The sequence below is a fragment of the Schistocerca cancellata genome, chromosome 1, assembly GCF_023864275.1.
Source record: "Schistocerca cancellata isolate TAMUIC-IGC-003103 chromosome 1, iqSchCanc2.1, whole genome shotgun sequence".
Classification (NCBI taxonomy): Eukaryota; Metazoa; Arthropoda; class Insecta; order Orthoptera; family Acrididae; genus Schistocerca; species Schistocerca cancellata.
Genome location: NC_064626.1, coordinates 764,159,628 through 764,181,016, shown reverse-complemented (window position 1 = coordinate 764,181,016; position 21,389 = coordinate 764,159,628). Strand labels below are relative to the sequence as shown.

The following is a 21,389-nucleotide window of genomic DNA, read 5'->3' as shown; positions in this document are numbered from 1 at the left end:
GATACATATTCTGCTTTTCTTCTCGCTAAAGCGAGCCAATTAACATTTGTGCCGCCAGCGGTTTGTTTTGAAGAGAAAGAGATTGTAAAAGGAAAATAATTAAGGCGTGGAATCACCGGAGATCTGGACATGTAATGGAGATGGATTTAATACAAGATTTCCTCCATAAATAAGGTTTGTGACTTTTTGTTCTCGAGTGAATGAACGAATGAGTTTTTTCTGAATCATTTGTTGATCACGTTGGCCCTGTAATTAGTGGGGAAGTTTCAGCTGTGTCGAAGAGAGCCTGCAATCACTGAGTCTGTGTAAAATCGTCCAAAAAGGATTCGTACACATCTGGAATTCTCAATCTTTCGTAAAAGGAACTAATTGTCCAAACGATTGATTCTCCCGACTGACTGCAGTGTTTAACAGTAATAATAAATGTAAAGATCTCTTACAGCAAGCCAGCCGCTGATTACCAAGACGAAGGACTCCACCAAAGATTCTATTTGGCTGATTCTTTTTATCACTATGTCACGTAATGAAATCTTATATTAAAAACTATACATAGATAAAGGAGAGAAAGAGAGAGAGCGAATGAAAATATAGATAATACTAATAATCCTCCATTAGTCTAATTTTTCGTCTGTCTTATCACGGATCAGCCAAGAACGGGGAGGGCCTTACTTTACTGTATAGACTTATGTGTGAAGGTGAAGGAATCTTAAAGACAACAGATACACGTCTATACAGACAAGACATTACACAGAGATAGCGGCTAGCTGCATTGATCATCTATTCTTAGATTAAAGAGACGGCAACTTATTATCTGAACATTAAAATGTTAAATGTTGATTTGTAATTTGAAACAGAGGGATGTTGTAGTAAAAATAAAGAAACACTGATTTATAATATAGTGCTGGAAAACTAAATTTTCTCAAAAAAGATATAATTTTAAAAAGTGCAAAATAGAAACATATCAAATATCAGTTCAATACTTCATTGACTTATATGTTTCTGTTATTGCTGAAAAACTTTCGCAGTTATGACAGGAAACTCTTGCCTTTGATGATGATGAAGAACTTCTTATTGAGTACAAAACAACAACAAAAAATAATATAGATTTTTTGCGTTTGTGCCGGCCGCGGTGGTCTAGCGGTTCTAGGCGCTCAGTCCGGAGCCGCGCGACTGCTACGGTCGAAGGTTCGAATCCTGCCTCGGGCATGGATGTGTGTGATGTCCTTAGGTTAGTTAGGTTTAAGTAGTTCTAAGTTCTAGGGGACTGATGACCATAGATGTTAAGTCCCATAGTGCTCAGAGCCATTTGAACCTTTTTTTTTTGCGTTTGTGCATGTAAACAGTACATGCATCAAGAGTAATTGTTTTGGTTACATAAAAGTACAGAAGTTATGTGAGCAGCTATTTTTTCTTATAAAATGCAGTATATAGCTTTTAAGGATGTAAAATACAAAATGGACTAAAGTGAACACCGTGCGGTTGAAATTATGTGCAAACCAAACAAAAAACAAACAAAACAAAGAGAAGTCGTTGGCTCCCAGTTCGTCTCTCTCACATTAACTTATGTTTCTTTCCATATCAGTGCTACCAATACTACTGATAATCCTACCATTTACTACGTCATTTATGTACTGTACCAGAACTACCGAACCGTAGTTTCGGTAGAGCGCATCTGCACTGGCACTAATGTTTCGTCCAGTGATTTTACTTTAGAACAATAATGTAAATACGAATTGTGACTGAATACCATACTTGTATATGATTTATTACTGTAACTATTATTGTTAGCTATATCATTAATGTAGGTCCGTCATAGCATGTAGACGGCAACACATGAACTTCATGCAGCAAACAAACAAATTTACCCACAGTAGGAGTGAAGTGAGCTGCACAGTGGAGCAACCGTGCAGCGCTGGCAGGAGTAGAGACAGCCCGTGGAAGCACAGGTGCCGTACCCCCCGCCGCTAACGCCCTTCATTCAATTTAGCCATCAGCCGGCCCTGAGTTATTGCCACGCAGCGGCCGTACCCCACAATTTGGCCGCGGATTTATGTGGATCGTCGTTACGGGGCTTCTTCCTCCCTCCAGTTCAACCCTCCCATCCGTTCTTTCCTTCCTGCCAGATTCTCCAAGATCAAGCCACGTGCCTTTCCGAACTTCCTATTTAATACGGCGTTAACGGAACAGACCTGTTCGCTATGAGATAAAATTATCGTTTCGTGAACGACAAACGTACGTAGCTAATCTCAACCAGTAAGACTTCCAACTGTCGTCAATCTTAAATTAGTTTTCTTCTGGCGGTATTGGATACTGAAGCTGGTGGCTGACCATCCCCTCGCGCTACAGATTCACAAACGCATTCGATCACATCCCTTTCTTAACAGGTAACTGCCGTTGCTGCGTAAATCAACATTCAAAAAAGGGTTTTTGAAGGTTTCAACGATTTTGCCACCTTTGGCTGTTTAAAATTTCTATGTTAATTTTTATGTCACTTGCAGACAATTATCAGATTTCGACAATTACGCAGTGCCTCAAAAATCAAAGATCCATCTACGTTTCGCGGCTACGGCAATAGCATGCAGTGCGAACAAAAGTAAAGACCAACCGCTCATCACTAACTACATAGGTTGATGCAACGTGGGTCCGAGCACGAGTTAATGAGGAAGACACCGATAAATAAGAGGATTGGAACTTCAATAGTGTCAACTACTTATTTACAGCTGGTACAAAAAGATACGTGTTTCAAAGTTTTACTAACCTTCAAAGTAGTCATCAGTATTTTGTATAACCCGTTGCCAGTCATGCGGAAGTCGTAGGACACACTTAGCAGTGCCAGTTGTGTTGACAGTTCGCGCGGCGCGATCTATTGCCCGACGAATTTGTAGCAGTTCTGAAGCGAATGCCGCGAAGTGTTTACTTCAGTTTAGAAATCGGGCTGAACCCACAAGGACTTAAGTCAGGGGAGTGCAGTAGGTGGTATAGCACTTAGCAGCCTCATCAGTCAAACAAATCAGAACAGCTTGCACTGTACGTGCTTGAGCATTGTCCTGCAAAATGATGTTCAGGTCCTGCACAAAGTGTCATCACTTCTGTCTCTAAGCTGGTCGTAGGTTGTGTTCCAAAAATGTATCGCTGGCAACGGGTTATACACAATGCTGGTGACTACTTTTAAGGTCAGCAAAACTTTGAACACGTATTTACTTTGTATGAGCTGTAAATAAGTAGTTTCCACTATTAATGTTCCAACCCTCGTACATTCCACTTGATTACACATCATTTCCCAAATTATATATACATGGATTCCGTATCACAATGTCCTGGAAATGGGCTCATGTGTATTCAGAACGCCCGCATCTCGTGGTCGTGCGGTAGCGTTCTCGCTTCCCACGCCCGGTTCCCGGGTTCGATTCCCGGCGGGGTCAGGGATTTTCTCTGCCTCGTGATGGCTGGGTGTTGTGTGCTGTCCTTAGGTTAGTTAGGTTTAAGTAGTTCTAAGTTCTAGGGGACTGATGACCATAGATGTTAAGTCCCATAGTGCTCAGAGCCATTTGAACCATTTTTTTGTATTCAGAACACTTACTATGGCTGTGTAGCCATGCACAAGGACGTTGTTGATCTCACACAAGGGAATGTAACGTGAAGTAATATTTTGAAGCTGCTAACAGAAAGATCTTTAAGAACTACGGAACCATTAGTTCGAAAACGTTTCGGCTATCTTTAAGCAGAGGTCAAATAATATAGAAGATTATCTTAGACCATGAAATCGACGCCTTGTATTAGAGGCGCATAACAGGTATGAGAGCTAAACTGTCTTTTACCACAGTCTGACGTCACACTTTTCTTACACTGATTACCGCTTTCATTCAGCTACTGAACATCTTCAGATCTGTTGAAAATAGATAAAAGGCGTGCTGAGTGTCATCTTAACTAAAGTAATACACACACCTGATTAAGTGCAACAATGTACCCAACACCATGGTAGTTGCGGAGTAACTAGTGCTGAGTGGAGTGTCCACTATTGGTATTTCATTCGTCTTTTGGGGCGGGGTGGCAGCAGTTATTTCTGCTCTTCAGCCATTGCTATACAATTTATTGTGACGATATTACAAGATTAAGGAAGTAATAGAAGATATTCGTTCGATGGTTATGATATGCGAATTGATATTAAGTTTATATTATAGTCTTTCATCCTATGATCTGCTGATTGTGATGTTCTGTTTTGTTCCAGAGGTGCTGTTGCTGGTGAAAATACTAATGCCACGGGTGATGCTTTATACCTGTTGATACCAGTTAGTTAACTGCTGCGGATGCTGGATGAAAGAATAACACGGGAGAATTTACAGAGGAAGGAGACATGCACAATACGATGAATTTTGGTGGTGTCAGCACCTGCATTTTGTAGGCCTACGTCAAGATTACAGTCGCTCTGTCTAAGACTCAACAGGTACTAAGATTAAATTATGAATGGTAAACAAAATCAAAATTAAATAACGGAGAATCTTACAAATCACATTCAGTCCTGCGTCTTGGATGTGCCTGTTTATATCGGTTTTCGCTGAGAGAGAGAGAGAGAGAGAGAGAGAGAGAGAGAGGGCGGGAGGGAAGGAGGCAGAGGCTCAGGTTCGTGTAAAGGTCACAGCTTAACCCCTACTGCTGGGTATGGTCCCAGCATAAGCGGATCGACGTTATGCAAATGTTGGTTCTTTTAAGTGGTGGACGAATATTTCAGGCCCCTTCAGTATGTCCAGGAAACGTATCTTTGGGGCTATATGGATCACTTCTATGTTCTGTGTTTCCATTCTTGTGCTTCGCACGAGTTTGGTGTACACTCAATCCAACTTCATTATTGGTGCCTACGTGGTCCTCAAAGTGTGTCGGACGTTGAGCCTAGTCTGTCCTACTAGGAGCATACTGTAAATTTTGCTGTATACCTCCAGATCTAATGAATTTACTTGAACATCGTAGAGTTTATGTGGTAGTTTCATTCTGAGGGAAGCTTTTGTACAAAAAGCTATGGTGACTGTTTTAGGGAAGACGCTTCCTATTTTCTATATATTTTACTTATGCATAAGCGCTATATATTTCACATTTTTGTTATATTTAATATTGTTTCTCGAGGCTGTTTGCTGTTTGCTTTGACTAAAATGAGAAATTAAAGGATTGAAAACTTTAATTAAAATTCATAAAGATTCAGTATGTCCACTCTTCGTGGAAATCTGAGAGACACTAATGTAGTGCGGTTAAAAAAGTTCCTGCTTTTCCGATTTACATTAACTGTATGGTTAATTAGCTCTTTACACCCATTCTTTGAATAGTAGACCTTCCACAGTAAGAGTGAGGTGGACAAAAATTAGAACTCGTTGTAGCGTGGCGGTATACAATGAAAGGGCATTAAGAACTGATTAAATCATAAAGTTATTCTAAGGTGGGAAAACAATAGCTATAAAAAATCTATGCATTATGATTTGCCCACTTCCTTTTTGCGAATATATTATGCTTGTCTACTATAAAATTAGCATTACAAGCTAATGGAGTACTAACGTGCAGTGTTTAATATTGAGCTTTCTCATTAAATAGATCATTTAAACCCACAAATTGATCCCCCCCTCCGAATTTTTTTCTTCTTTTGAGCTTAATACAGCTTTCTGTACATCCTGTTCCATGGAACATCGGCAAATATGATGATAAATACAACGAAATAAGCCAAAACGAGTTGTAAATCGAATATCCTTCTTCCTAACTCGCTAGTAATTATCCATGGCATGTCGTCTCCGGAGTTATTTTCTGCTGAACGTGGGAGTAAAATACCTCTGAGTAGTGGATGTAGCGCTCTGAATCCATTTGCAGTGACATTACGATTTAAATAGTTTTCTGACAACAAAGGCTGTTAAAATTTTTAAAGTTATTAGTGAGGTGTATCGTTTCCTTACATGTAACCAACCTGTCTTGTAGTAGCATTGTATACTGTCTCACCATCGCATACACAGACATACTGATTTAAATACACGTAAAAGCAAATAGATCGCCCGTAAATGGTGTGCCAAATGTCTAGCACCTGCGACAGATCCTGTTTGGAAATTTTGTGCAAAATCAGTTTCATTTAAGGCTCTGAGGAAGACGCCAAAAGACGCCGTAACAGCCAACTGAAGGAATACGCACGACAATGCTAGAAACTTGCAAGTGTTCAAAAGCCAGAAACATACGTGAAGCAGTTTACCGCATACATGTTTCATCAGTTTATCTCCACGCAAGGTGAAAATGGCGTCGTACGAGACACGGGAAACAAGAGAGTGCAAACGTGCAAGCAGCACGAAACGACACGAATACTGTAGCGCACGCGACCATAAACAGGTACATGCAGAATTGTGATCCTACAACGTTGACTCCCCACTGGGTGATGCGAGAAGGAAAGGAGAGCAACAAATTTGAATTACGTTCCGATACTAAATCTTACATCAGCCCTTAGCAAATTATTTATTCTACAATTTAAATTAACCATAGCTTAATAACTTCATTCTTCTTCATTTCATTTTGAAATAATTAAAGAATTTGTTAACCTGAGTTGTTATCAAACTAAACAAGAAGATAGCTGTCACCATTCACAATTTATTTACTTCGACCACGGGTTTCAACGAAATCTCCATCATCAAGTGGATTTATGTATTGTACGAGGCTCATTTTTGTGGTGTGTTATATCACATAGAACTCCACTTATTAATAATATATGATAATTTATATATAATAATATATTATAATATATTCATATAAATTATCGAAACGATTACAACAAATACAGATCAAAACATTATTTGTTTAGTTAATTAAAATATGATAGAGCAATATAAGCTATTTAATGGTGACTAAACATTTTTGGAAGTAGTTTCTGAGGTCCTAATCCAACCCACGCTAAGCAAGCAAGTAAACAAATAAACGAAATTAAATGCTTAACGAATGACATGTATCGACAACAGAAGAGTGTAATACAGCATTCTTATCGTTTACGAAATGAGTCTTTTTAGATGTAGAGGCTTCTCAGAGTATTTTACACTAAAAATAGGTGGCCAGCAGGAAAATCTTTACACAGTTTAAGAACAACAAATCGCTGAATTGAAGCAGTATTAGAAGCTAACGACTCATTATTACTCGATTTTTATCATTAATATAATGTAGTGTTCCGAGAAGAAACTAAGTATAAAGCAACTGAAGAAAAATTATGCACAGAAACTGAGATATTCAGTATCTAATGGCACGCGTTCAAATAACATATTGGGAATGAAATCAGGATCAACGAAACTGTCTGTCTATACAGAACATATGTTTATGTTCTCAGGAAAACCTACGTTACCAAAAATAAATGTAGATATCTGCTACAGAACTGTGAACAGTCCATATGGTAAAATTATAATACATACAAGAACGAAATTTATTACATGTAAGTTATGGCTGTTACAATTTGTAACAGTGAACAAAAAAACCTTAGAGTAGCGTCAAGACCAATAATTATTTGTAATCTTAAGCAAAGAAATAAATATACAGAATATCCGAGTAGCTTTTCAATTATTTCAAACTCATGCCGTTTAAACCCTATTCATAGCTTTTATAGTAAGATAAAACAATGTTGTTTTGTTCTACACTGCCAGAAAACTAAGCAAGTTTTTTTTGTTGCAGATCTCACTGACATTGCTGCCCTATAGCCGTCACTGTGTCAATAAAACGGAGAATGTTCTCTGAAATGGCAACAGGAAAACATTCTTTTGTATTACCTTTCCCGTAATCCGAAGACTTCAAAGGACAGGAACATCCTAAGAAATCAGTTCGTCGGCCTTTACACATATTAAAGATAGTAAAATACATGATACTTCACACTAATAAAGGATCTGAAAAGGTCTGCTGGTGCACGTGGACTAACCCAACATTCCAAACACAAAAATTATTCTGCAGATCCAAAAGAGTAACAAGCTCGGTCCAGAGATACTGTTTAAGTATAAGGGGCAATCAAATGGAAACGAGACAGATGGAAAAGTAAGTAAATTCACTATCGTTTCGAAAGTAATCACCATAACTGTTAATACATTTAACACATGTGAGACAAAACGTCCAATGCCTTCATGGAAAAATGCTTTCTTTTGCCTACGGAACCATGATTGTACCCAAACGTGCACATCTTCGTCAGAAGCAAATGGACGACTACGAATTTCTTTTTTCAGGGCTCCAAAAAATATGGGAAATCCCATGGGAAGAAATCGAGACTGTATGGACGATGTGTAAGTGCTTCCCAGCGAAATGTCTGCAGTGTATTCGAAACAACCTTGGCAACATGCGGGCACATGTGGGCGGACATTATCCTGTAACACAATGGCGCCGACCTTCAACCCCCTGCTCACTGACTTTTTTGGAACAAGATGCTACAGTTGATGCACAGCGGTGCTTGGATACTCTGCAAAAATTGAAACGCGCTATCAAGTCCAAACGCCCAGGAATATTGACCGACAGAATTATTCTGTTGCAAGGTAATACCCGTCCGCATGATGCCAAGATTGTTTCGACGAGGCTGCAGAATTTTAGCTAGGAAGACCTTATACATCCCCCAAACAGTCTCGATTTCTCCCCATGTGATTTCCATATTTCTGGAGCCCAGGAGAAAGACATTCGTGACAGTCGATTGGCCGTTTGGGGTGCAATAGTGGTTCCGTAGGCAACACCAAATATTTTTCCATGAAGGCATTGACCGTCTTCTCAGAGTGGGGTAATTGCATTATTAGTTATGGTGATTACTTTTTAAATAATAAACAAGTTATTTACTTTTTTCATCTGTCTCGCTTTCATCGCTTTCATTTGTCTACCCCTTATATATATGTAAGAAGAAAGAGGTGTAGCAAGATACCCTTCTGGACCAGTAATTGATGTCTGAAGAAGAACTTCGATTGCTTGTTAGTTGACGGGAGAAGTATGATTGAGACACGTGCCCGACCTTCCAGATTTATATTTTCCGTAGTGCCCTTTACTTAATGTAATTATCGGGTCGATCTGGATTTTTATCATGCTGTAATATTTGCACCTCTGCATTCTGTTGCTTTTTCCTTTATAACACAAACACACATGGCTGTACGTATCAAATGCGAGTTGTCTGAGTTTTTTCTGCTACTATACACACCAGATGAAATGGGAGATATGGTACTGCGTGAAGAGTTTGATAGAGCACCGAAAGACCTAAGTCAAAACAAGGCCCCTGGAGCAGACAACATTCCATTAGAACTACTGACAGCCTCAGGAGAGCCAGTCCTGAAAAACCTCTACCATCTGGTGAGAAAAATGTATGAGACAGGCGAAATACCCTCAGACTTCAAGAAGGATGTAATAATTCCAATCCCAAAGAAATCAGGCGTTGACAGACGTGAAAATTACCAAACTATCAGCTTAATAAGTCACGGCTGCAAAATACTAACGCGAATTCTTTACAGACGAATGGAAAAACTAGTAGAAGCCGACCTGGGGGAAGGTCAGTTTGGATTCCGTAGAAATGTTGGAACACGTGAGGCACTACTGACCCACCGACTTATCTTAGAAGAAAGATTAACGAAAGGCAAACCTACTTTTCTAGCATTTGTAGACTTAGAGAAAGCTTTTGACAATGTTGATTGGAATACTCTCTTTCAAATTCTGAAGGTGGCAGGGGTAAAATACAGGGAGCGAAAGGCTATTTACAATTTGTACAGAAACCAGATGGCAGTTACAAAAGTCGAGGGGTATGATAGGGAAGCAGTGGTTGGGAAGGGAGTGAGACAGGGTTGTAGCCTCTCCCCGATGTTATTCAATCTGTATATTAAACAAGCAATAAAGGAAACAAAAGAAAAGTTCGGAGTAGGTATTAAAATCCATGGAGAAGAAATAAAAATTTTGAGGTCCGCCGATGACAGTGTAATTCTGTCAGAGACAGCAAAAGACTTGGAAGAGCAGTTGAACGGAATGGACAGTGTCTTGAAAGGCGGATATAAGATGAACATCTACAAAAGCAAAATGAGGATAATGGAATGTAGTCCAATTAAATCGGTTAGATTAGGAAATGAGATACTTAAAGTAGTATATGAGTTTTGCTATTTGGGGAGCAAATTAACTGATGATGGTCGAAGTAGAGAGGATATAAAATGTAGACTGGCAATGGCAAGGAAAGCGTTTCTGAAGAAGAGAAATTTGTTAACATCGAGTATAGATTTAAGTGTCAGGAAGACGTTTCTGAAAGTATTTGTATGTAGTGTAGCCATGTATGGAAGTGAAACATGGACGATAAATAGTTTGGACAAGAAGAGAATATAAGCTTTCGAAATGTGGTGCTACAGAAGAATGCTGAAGATTAGATGGGTAGATCACATAACTAATGAGGAGGTACTGAATAGGATTGGGGAGAAGAGGAGTTTGTGGCACAACTTGACTGGAAGAAGGGATCGGTTGGTAGGACATGTTCTGAGGCATCAAGGGATCACCAATTCAACATTGGAGGGCAGCGTGGAGGGTAAAAATCGTAGAGGGAGACCAAGAGATGATTACACTACGCAGATTCAGAAGGATGTAGGATGCAGTACATACTGGGAGATGAAGCTGCTTGCACAGGATAGAGTAGCATGGAGAGCTGCTTCAAACCAGTCTCAGGACTGAAGACCACAACAACAACAACAACACTTATGCTATAACAGCAGCATTAATAACTGTCAGCTGCGCCTTATGCTTCGTTTCAATAGACTATTGCTGTCAACAAATCATTATCACATGAAACTCTTGAACGTTTTTTAAGCTCTTACAGTCATTCATTGCAATATTTTCATGGCAAAAGTTATAGCAGTGGTGAATCATGCATCGCTACACAATACAGTTCACAATACATTTCAAAATACATCCCACATTCAGTGTCGAGACGTATTTGCAACAATTCCGTGGAAATAGGCAGGTAGGCTGTTGCTTGAACCAAACAAATCAAAGGGTAAACTTCGAGATGGTTCAAATATGGAGTTGTCTGAGATTTCGGATGTAGTAATTTAGAACTTTTCACGTACCTCTGAAACAATTTGCCTGCAAAAATTCGTAAGAAATCCTTTTCTTGGGAGAAAGTTAACGACTTTTAGTGGTCTCGTATTTAAATTTCAATCAATGTTTTGAAGCTGATTATACGCATACTTGTTGCGCCCCGAAGTTTAAGCACTAAAAAATATTTCACAACATATTAAGAACATTTCACTACATCAAACGTCGGTAATATTTATGTATGTAAACGTAAGAAAGCACACGTGAAGTAATTTATTCCACATTCCGTAAACAACCCTATACAACCCTGAAATCTCAGCCTTTCCTTGAAGATGCATTAACTGGGCAACTGACAAAGAACTCTTGTTTCGGAGATATGCAATCAATGCGGTAAAATACATAATATGTTTCCCAAAAATTCCTAAGTTTGTTACACTTCCGAAATAAAAATACTCTTATACTACAATGTTACTGGTACACCAAACGCTAGGGTTTACATAAACAGAACCAAACGGTTCAATAAGAGCTAGATCTTTTCATGAAGGTAACGTAAATAAGAAAAGTATTAGACACAAGGGGAACGACTACTTACCAGCTGATGAAAGAGGAAAAGACAAAACGAGGACAACGGAAAAAAAGTCTCTCGTTGAAGCTTTGGAACGGAATGTCCATTCGTTTGCGGGTACAGGAAAGCGTAACTTAATTTCGATTATAACTATGGATTTAAGAGGGGAGGAAAAATAGAAGCTACACAGAAAATAGATGTATAAAAGGTATTCTATCGACTTAGTCAAGGAATCATTACCAACCACGAGAAACAAACAACACAGTACTACTATTAACTTGCAGATATTCGATTCCTTATTTCAGCGACAACTCCTTATACCAATATTACACGTTGTTGGAATATCTATGGAGTGCGCATACCGTAATACTTGCGCATGTCGCCAACTACAAACCGGAACTGTTACGCCAGTTCAGTTTACACTGTTTAATTACATTTTGTGCTACGCCCAGCCCGCATCTCGTGGTCGTGCGGTAGCGTTCTCGCTTCCCACGCCCGGGTTCCCGGGTTCGATTCCCGGCGGGGTCAGGGATTTTCTCTGCCTCGTGATGGCTGGGTGTTGTGTGCTGTCCTTAGGTTAGTTAGGTTTAAGTAGTTCTAAGTTCTAGGGGACTTATGACCACAGCAGTTGAGTCCCATAATGCTCAGAGCCATTTGAACCATTTTTTTGCTACGCCCATAACACTAATGCTGCGAGGCATGTTTTTACACATTTATTTATTACCAACGTCAACGGTGAACAACTGTTACTGCAAATTCAAATCGAAATACGTTAAAGGAGAAAAAGTTTTTTTCGTAGCTAAGAAATTCAAAGGTCTAATTACAGTTATTATTCTACTAAGGGGCGCTTTATGTGCTAAAAAATACAGAGACAAAGAGTAACAGAGTTAATGTTGTAGAACTAACGAATGTGACTGTTGGACCTTAGATTTATGAGACAGAAGCTAGATATAATCATTAGTGTCGGAGAGTGCTGCCAGTCAATCCGCTGAATGACTACAAATTCCGGGATGATAAGATTTATATACGACTGTCAATACTTCTGGATTATTCGATTGCCAAACCATTGTTCTTATTTTAAAATAGTCTCCATAAGAAAACTGTAGTATTAATATGTTTGACACAAAGAATATTTTAGCTTCCCTGAGGTTTAACGAAGATTAAGCATATAGAATCAGAAAGTAAAACCAGAAAAATTTTCTTTCTAAAATTATTTCAGTGTATTGTAAATAACTAATTTCTTGTATGTTATAGCCCTAAATTTGATATGCTTCGGTACACTACCACTTCACCGTAGCCGTAAGCCACTTCGCTGTGTCCCACAGTCCAATTTATTTAAACGGAGACTCAAGCTATCCCTTCTTTTCCTACAGTTTACGACATCTGGGCTATGACATATCTGTCTGTTGAAAAATGTAAGTCAATATCATTCCAGATATCAAAAAAAAAAAAATTATTAACAGACATATGAAACGCGTGTACAAAATCCACTGTATTTTAGAGCGGAATCTGTCTGTACCAACGATGTAACGACATTAAAAATCCGCAGAGCGCTGGCGAACAGAACTTACACCGTGCCATAGTCATCTGACTTCGTAGGCAATATAAGTATGTTAGCGGCAAAAAGTGTTCTTTACGGATCTATATATTCACTCCATAGATATTTCTCCTCTATGGGTGTAGATGAAAAAGATAGACTTTAGACATGAATTTCTGTGTGAAGGAAGAAGGATGGTTTGCGTTTAACCTTCTGTCGACGATGAAGTCATTAGAGACGGAACACCAGCTTGAAAAGGACAAGGATGACGAAAGAAGTCACCCGTAATCTTTTCAAAGGAACCATGGCGGCTTTAACCTTAATAGACTTAAGAAGCCCAAACCTGGAAAACTGAGCAGGGATATGAATAGCGTTTTTCAGAATGCGAGTCGAATGCGCCATGTTCTAGGTGTAGGGATGAAGACAAATAGCTTTAAGCAAACCCAACGAATTAGGAGCAACAACGAAATGCCTGCAATAAATCTTGTTAGGAACAAACGACGAATATTCTTTGGGTAAATTCGTCATCTCTGCATGAACTGACTACAGAATGATTTTCTCTAGCGTTGCTAACCCGAATAGGATCATGAGACCTAGGGAAAAAGTATTGTGTTAACGATAAATCCTTAGAAAGAGAATGTTTTCACTTAGAAGCCTTCTGCGTATGTAATCGAAGATAAATCTGAGACCTAACGTAAAAATGACACTTACGACTATTTTTTATGGCTTCAGATTATTTCAGGCACTGTTGACAAATAGAGTGGTTATCATCACAAATATGAAATTTTTGTCATTTTTTTCGGTTTTCCGCCTTGCCTCAAAAGTCGTGGAGGTATATTCCGTCTATGTGACTAACTGAAAGTGGTTTGTTTACTGCCACGTGCGTTTCTCATCTTTTATTTGTTTGTCATCTTCAGTGGCGATTTCCAGCGCTGTTAGCTCATGTGTGTGGTACTGGAGATTTGTTCATTAGTCTCCATGCTCCAGTTGGCCGATTTCTGGCGGTCTTTCAACCACATCTGATTAAACAAAATATAAAGGGCAAGCGATGTATACGATGTGTTTAATCAGATGTGGTTGAAAGACCGCCAGAAATCGGCCAACTGAAGCATGGAGACTAATGAACGTATCTCCAGGACCACACAGATGGACTAACAGCGTTGTAAATCGCCTCTGAAAATGCTTCACAAACAAAAGAAGCGAAACGTGTATGGCAGTAAACAAACTGCCTTCAATTAGTTGCGCATATGGAATACACCACCACGGTCATGAAACCTATATTTGTACCAAATCTATTTCGGTATGCAAAAACATGAGCAACCGTCTTTACCCAGAAGAGATAAGTATTTTCTGTTCAGTATTTGACAAAGGAGGACATGACCACCCAAAAATTACAAAATTTATTCAAAGACTGGTATCATCATCTGTTTAACGTAAGCTATCATACTAGCTGATAGGGCAAGCTATTATCATCATATGATAAGGAGCACCACATGTACCAAGTACATGACAGAAATAGAAATAGAGGCACCAGTCCGAGATTTATCATACTTTGTGAAGATGTTCATCACATAACGCGTATTGTATGACTAATCCTTCATTCCATTAGGAACTCCTGCCCGTCAAAATCAATATGAGGAGTGCTCCACGAGGGCAGGAATACACAGTTGTGGTCATTGTGACATGGACGCAAACAATCTGTGAACATTACACTGATCAATTTCTTGCAATGCATGAAACATATGCTGAGTCAGTTCATGCAGATTGTTGCTTAGGGTCTGGTACGAAAGTATACAACTTTCCATCGCTTCCCATACGTGCCCTATGGGTAATAAATCAGTAAACAGGACAAGCTAATGATGGGTCTTGCGTTATCCTGCTGGAATACGTTATTTTGTGCATCAGTCCTTAAAGATATGACGTGCATTCAGCCTACTTTTAACAATTCCCAAGTCAGCCCTGTTATCATATCCAATAGCCCACCACACAATGATTCCAGGGGTTGGAAAGGTATGGGCCTCGATAACCGCTGTATCCTGTGCCCTTAGACAAGGTCATCAACGGGCACGTTGTCATCGATCTGATAGCCACAAACCGAACACTCATCGCTAAAAGCCACAGAATGGAACGAAGTCCCAGCTGATTCTGGTTGCACTCCATGGAAGTCTCTGTTGTCTATAGCGTGGTGCCAGCGGCAAACGACCCATAGCAACTCGAGATTTCAACCGATCTTCCACTAATCTGTTCTCAATTGTGCGTGGTGGTACTCTGCCCGTAATCTCTACCCAAATTTGGCTTTTTTCATCCGTCTATTCGCCAGAGTCGGTCAGCTAAATTACAGCCAACATGATGCTCCCACGTCCCTCACGCCAATGGACTGACCTTTTTCAAAGTTTGATGGGTAGTGGAAAGCTGTATGTGCACGTACTCCTTCTCCACCTGAAGAGTTCTGGGCCGTTAGACACGTCAAATAGCTACCATGTACTCACACTACTGGCCATCCGATTGCAAGGCTACTTCTGTACTGAAAACAAAATCGATGAAGAGTGAAATTTTAATCAACATATCCCCCAAGCATGAAAATACTGGTGAATCAGTTTGGCAGCGTTCAGTCAAGGTGTTCGCACTGAAGTAGTATCTTTACACCATGACCAGCTGAAGTTACTCATTGATGATTAGATCCTGCACGTCTACCAAGTTTCAAGGGTGCTGACTGCTACGTTCGAACCGCCGTTCCAAACGTTGTAGGCATTTTACATACGGTTAAGATCGGGTGATTTAGCAGACTGGTCGAGGTGCGATGTGTTGACTGAGTGTCCGTCAAACCAGGAACGTGTTCATGTTGTTCTGTGAATAGTTGTTGTCAGCGTGGTAGGCGGGAGTGTCCACAGCTTGTCATGAAGAAGCACAGTAAAGGGCAACACTTGGTGACCGGGAATGCTGAATCAACTTCCTGGTTCACGTCCATGGTAAGCTGAGTCAGAGCGTCCAATTCAGAGTACTATAACAACTCCTAAAACATAGAAACAACTCTGAGCTAATTTAAATCCATAAACTGCGCGTTGCTTAGAATCTTTTTATTACCACTGCTATTACATCATGTTATATGGCGGCGAGAGGTAAACCATTCCTCTTGCATCGGTTGAAAAGAGGCAGAATCACGGCTCGGGCCAGAATACAAGCACGTGCCTCCAGTCTGGCACTGTCGAGTTTCTTTATTGTTTGATCAATTGTCGGTGTGCAGCTTTATGCGCCTCTGTGAGCAATGGCCTTTTGTGATGTATCCGACTCCAGACGTCCATTATATGCAGTTCGTTTCGCAATGGTGGACCTACATTCACTGACAGCAGTAGTTCCTGTCGGGTTTGAAACCGATTGTCACTGAAAAGACGTGGCATGCATCTCCGAATCCTTTTTTTACTGCTACTCTTTTTAAGTCATGTCACATGGCTACGGATGCTTGTGGATACGTTGGACAGTCAACGTACATTCACCAGCAAATCGGGCAACATTACTGACGGCGTAGACATAGGCACGTCCGACCACAATTATCTTCTTTCTGCCATTTGGAAAGTCTCCCCGTCGACCTTCCTTACTGCGCTAACCCCGTGCCACCGACTGGCGTATACACACCACTTCACTGCCAGGACTTTCATCAGCGCTGGTGGGTCACGTTGTAAGTAGGCTGTTTTGGTAACGCCACGTAGCATGGCTGGTTTGCAGTGTTGGAATATTTGCTATTGTAGTGTTGGGTAGTTGGATGTGAACAGCGAATAGCGTTGCGCAGTTGGAGGTGAACCGCCAGGAGTGGTGGATGTGGGGAGAGAGATGGCAGAATTTTGAGAGCGGATGATCTGGACGTGTGTCCATCAGAAAGAGTAAATTTGTAATATTGGATATCATGAACTGATACATATGTGATGACTCTTGAACATTATTAAGGTAAATACATTGTTTGTTCTCTATCAAAATCTTTCATTTGCTAACTATGCCTATCAGTAGTTAGTGCCTTCAGTAGTTTGAATCTTTTATTTAGCTGGCAGTAGTGGCGCTCGCTGTATTGCAGTAGTCCGAGTAACGAAGATTTTTGTAAGGTAAGTGATTCATGAAAGGTATAGGTTATTGTTAGTCACGGCCATTTTTTGTAAGGATTACTGAAAGTCAGACTGCGTTGTGCTGAAAAAATATTGTGTGTCAGGTTAGTGATGATCAGAATAACTAAAGAGAGAAATGTCTGAGTACGTTCAGTTTTGCTCAGCTGTTTGAAAATCAAATAACGTAAGAGGTTTATCAGCACAGTAATTCAATAATTTTTCTAAGGGGAGGTTTCAAGGTGACTACTCGTAACAGTTCGACACCACTCTACAGTATTCCAAAACATCCATTGTGCTCTTCTCCGGTGATTTAATTATGTGAATTAAGAGACGCTCTGATACCTGTAGCGCACATTTTGAATCAACTAATAACAAATTCATGCTATTGACTAAAGGTATAAGCATACAACAACTGCAGAAGTGACTCATCATAATCACGCCACACACTGCAACAGTCACCTATAATTAACACCAAGAACAAACAACAAGAAATAACTTGCATCTACGCACAAGTCACAAAATATACCGCAAAAAAACTCTAATTTCAATTAAAGTATAGAACCAATATATTTCATATCATTGCTTGTATTCACATAATACATCATTCCTTCTGCGCAACTAAATTGCATTCAATAATTAAAGAAACACTTCTTCTTTCTCGGCCATCTTCGGTTAAAAAAATGAGGAATGTTTTGTGGTACATGGTGGAATATTGTTGCTTCAGTCCCTACAGTTTCATGAAGTTACAGCAGGTGGTGGTGCTATCGTAGCCTTCAAAAAGATGTCTGCAGTGGAGGTGCGTTCGAAGCAGATAGCTGTTATTGAGTTTCTCTTGGCGGAAAACCAGAGCATCGCAGATATTCGTAGATGCTTGCAGAATGTCTATGCAGACCTGGGAGTGAACAAAGACACGGTGAGTCGCTGCGTGCGGTGCCTGTCGTCATCTCAATAAGGTCGCACGAACCTGTCCGATCTCCCGCGTGCCGGCCGGCCGCACTCAGCTATGCCTCCTGCAGTGTTGGAACGTGCGGACACTCTCATTCAAGGTGATCGACGGATCACAATCACACACCTCGCTGCACAACTGGACGACTCTGTTGGTTTGTAGTACTGACACACTCATCCACCAGTTGGGGTACTCAAAAGTGTGTGCCCGCTGGATTCCTCGCCGCTTAATAGCAGGCCATAAAGAGGAACGAAGGATCGACCATCTATGCGGAATTGCTTGCGTATTACAGGGCTTATCATATCAAATTTTTGTCGAACATCAGCACAGGCAATGAAACATGGGTTCATCACTTTTAACCGGAGACAAAGCTGCAATCCCTGGAATGGCACCGCACCACTTCTCTTCCGAAGAAAACCCGCACACTCAGCCAGTAACGTCACGGCGACGGTCTTCTGAGACTCTGAAGGGCTATTCTGTTTATTGTCATTGCTCGTGGTGCAACTATCAACTCTGAACTGTACTGTGCTACCCTTAGGAAACTGAAGAAACGACTTCAGTTTGTTGTTGTTGTTGTTTTAGTCTTCAGTCCAGAGACTGGTTTGATGCAGCTCTCAATGCTACTCTATCCTGTGCAAGCTTCTTCATCTCCCAGTACCTACTGCAACCTACATCCTTCTGAATCTGCTTGGTGTATTCATCTCTTGGTCTCCCTCTATGATTTTTACCCTCCACGCTGCCCTCCAATACTAAATTGGTGATCCCTTGATGCCTCAGAACATGTCCTACCAACCGGTCCCTTCTTCTTGTCAAGTTGTGCCACAAACTCCTCTTCTCCCCAATTCTATTCACTACCTCCTCATTAGTTATGTGATCTACCCATCTAATCTTCAGCATTCTTCTGTAGCACCACATTTCGAAAGCTTCTATTCTCTTCTTGTCTAAACTCTTTATCGTCCACGTTTCACTTCCGTACATGGCTACACTCCATACAAATACTTTAAGAAACGACTTCCTGCCACTTAAATCGATACTCGATGTTAACAAATTTTTCTTCTTCAGAAACGCTTTCCTTGCCATTGCCAATCTACATTTTATATCCTCTCTACTTCGACCATCATCAGTTAATTTGCTCCCCAAATAGCAAAACTCATATACTACTTTAAGTATCTCATTTCCTAATCTAACCGATTTAATTGGACTACATTCCATTATCCTCGTTTTGCTTTTGTTGATGTTCATCTTATATCCTCCTTTCAAGACACTGTCCATTCCGTTCAGCTGCTCTTCCAGGTCCTTTGCTGTTTCTGACAGAATTACAATGTCATCGGCGGACCTCAAAGTTTTTATTTCTTCTCCATGGATTTTAATACCTAATCCGAATTTTTCTTTTGTTTCCTTTACTGCTTCCTCAATATACAGATTGAATAACATCGGGGAGAGGCTACAACCCTGTCTCACTCCCTTCCCAACCACTGCTTCCCTTTCATGCCCCTCGACTCTTATAACTGCCATCTGGTTTCTGTACAAATTGTAAATAGCCTTTCGCTCTCTGTATTTTACCCCTGCCACATTTAGAATTTGAAAGAGAGTATTCCAATCAACATTGTCAAAAGCTTTCTCTAAATCTACAAATGCTAGAAATGTAGGTTTGCCTTTCCTTAATCTTTCTTCTAAGATAAGTCGTAGAGTTAGTCAGTTTGTTAGTCGCCTCAAAACTACACACAAACTTCTCCTTTTGGCAACGCAAGGCCCCGCACAAGTCTGTGCACCCGAGAGTATCTCACAAAACTTCATTGGACTGTTCTTCCTCATCTACCGTGCAGCCCGTATCTCGCGCCTTCGGACTTCCCCCTGTTTGTCTCAATGAATGAGGAACTCCTCAGGAAGCAATACGTGGATGATGGATGGGGAGGTTATTGAGGCAGCAAGACGTTGGCTCCGACGTCGACCAATAGAAAGGTACCACGCGGTTAGATAGGCCCTTCCAAAAGGTGGACTCAGGCCGACTTATTGAATGGAGACAATGTTGAAAAATAGGGTTTTGTAGCCAAAAGAGTGGGGAATAATATGGTTTATTGAAATCCTGATAAAACCAACCTGCTTTCACGAAAAAAAGTGTTGCATTACTTTCTGGAAGTCGCTCGTATTTAAAGCCGAAAGAGTGAGCTTTCAGATCCCAATATGGAACATTTTTAGAAAGTTGTACTGGTATTTGCACCTGTATCAGCGATTGCAGTGATCTCCCTCAATAATGTAAGCAAAAATCTGAATCGAGTCATTATGCCGCCGACAATCCTTTCCTGTCAATTTTCTAAAGGTAGGCTGCAAATTTGGAGGTATAACATCGTGACCAAGTTATTGAAAGTTAGTTACAGCATTATAATCTTTTCCCCAGCACACTGCTTCTTACACATTTCCTCTTGGTTATTACTAATGTAAGAACAACTAGCTAGACCATGTAATCAAAAGTATCCGGAAACCTGGCTGTAAATGACTTACAAGTTCGTGGCGCCCTCCATCGGTAATGTTGGAATTCAGTATGGTGTTGCCCCACCCTTAGAGTTGATGACAGCACCCACTTTCGCAGGCACACGTTTAATCAGGTGCTGGAAGGTTTCTTGGGAAATCGCAGCCCATTCTTCACGGAGTGCTGCACTGAGGAGAGGTATCGATGTCGGTCGGTGAGGCCTGGCACGAAGTCGGCGTTCCAAAACATACAAACGTGTTCTATAGGATTCAGGTCAGTCCATTACAGGGATGTTATTGTCGTGTAACCACTCTCCCACAGGCCGTGCATTATGAATGGATGCTCGACCGTGTTGAAAGATGCAATCACCATCCCCGAATTGCTCTTCAACAGTGGGAACAAGTAGGTGCTTAAAACACCAATGTTGGCCTGTACTGTGATAGCGCCACGCAAAACAACAAGGGGTGCAAGCCTCCTCCATGAAAAACATGACCACACCATAACACCTCCGCCTTCGAGTTTTACATCATCCTATATAGCTCTACCAACCTCTCTTGCGGCATGTGTGTTACGACTGTTGTCCAAGTACTACTACTTCCGCATGGCACTATTTATAGGTAGATCTTGTCACCTCAATATATTTATTTCCTCCAAACAATGGAGAGCAACGGCCTTGCCGCAGTGGCTACACCGGTTCCCGTGAGATCACCGAAGGTTAAGCGCTGTCGGGCGTGGCCGGCACTTGGATGGGTGACCATCCA

The 21,389-nt window shown here is 40.6% G+C and overlaps 1 long non-coding RNA gene across 1 annotated transcript in view; it reads left to right on the top strand.

Moving 5' to 3' along the window:
• The window catches only part of LOC126162236 (uncharacterized), a 445,390-nt gene extending 437,545 nt beyond the window's left edge, over positions 1-7,845 (top strand). Inside the window, exons 3-4 of the long non-coding RNA XR_007535038.1 lie at positions 4,229-4,444; positions 7,669-7,845. This is a non-coding gene — a long non-coding RNA (uncharacterized LOC126162236). The remainder of the gene's footprint in view (positions 1-4,228; positions 4,445-7,668) is intronic.
• The last annotated feature ends 13,544 nt before the right edge of the window (positions 7,846-21,389 follow it).